At 36.2% G+C, this 774-nt stretch overlaps 1 non-coding gene across 1 annotated transcript; it reads left to right on the forward strand.

Moving 5' to 3' along the window:
* Positions 1 to 107, forward strand: LOC112496645 (small nucleolar RNA R71). The gene has a single exon (XR_003063165.2). It is a non-coding gene; the product is annotated as a small nucleolar RNA R71 (small nucleolar RNA).
* Positions 108 to 774: the final 667 nt, after the last annotated feature.

Raw genomic sequence — 774 nt, forward strand, 5'->3', positions numbered from 1 at the left:
ATGCCATGATAAAGACATCTTCTGAGTAACTCCTTAAATCTTTCTCATGCATCATACAAGCTCTCATCTTCAAGTTGATGGAAAGATGTGATTTTGTTCCTCAATTTTGCATTCTTGGTTGGCGGAAAGTATTTCATCAAAAATTTTCAGCCAAGTCATTCCATGTAGTGATCAAATTAGGTGGTAAATAATTCAACCATGTTCTTGCTCGATCTCTTAAAGAAAACAGGAAAAGTATGAGTCTCAATGCTTACTGCGATGCTCCAGCAATCTTGAAAGCATCACTCACTTTTAAAAATAGTTTAAGATGTAAATGAGGATCTTCTGATATCAGTCCATTAAATTGCCCCACTGTTTGCAACATTTGAAACATCACTAGTTTGAGATTAAAATTGTCAGCTTGAACGTCGTGTCTAACTATTCCCGGATGTATGGCTTAAGAAGTCAACACTGCATAGTCTCAAATGGCTCTATCTCTATCGTTCGCCATGTGAATAATGTTGTTGTTCCCTAGTTGCCTGTGAAGATGTTGTCCATTCAGACCTTCATGTACATTGACTAGTTGTATCTCTCCTCTAGGGTTCAAGTTTCTCATATCTTGCAAATCATCCATTGCTACAGTAGCTTGTAGTTCCCGATGCTCTCCTTTCAATCTCCTTGCAGTTCTTTCAATTTTTGGATCAAATTGGAATTCAATATATTTATATTTGTGCATGCAAGGGTTGCTAGATCGCCTATGTCAACAAAATAGACAAATCAAAATAAAATTAAAAA

This window comes from Citrus sinensis, chromosome 5 (genome assembly GCF_022201045.2).
Source record: "Citrus sinensis cultivar Valencia sweet orange chromosome 5, DVS_A1.0, whole genome shotgun sequence".
Classification (NCBI taxonomy): domain Eukaryota; kingdom Viridiplantae; phylum Streptophyta; class Magnoliopsida; order Sapindales; family Rutaceae; genus Citrus; species Citrus sinensis.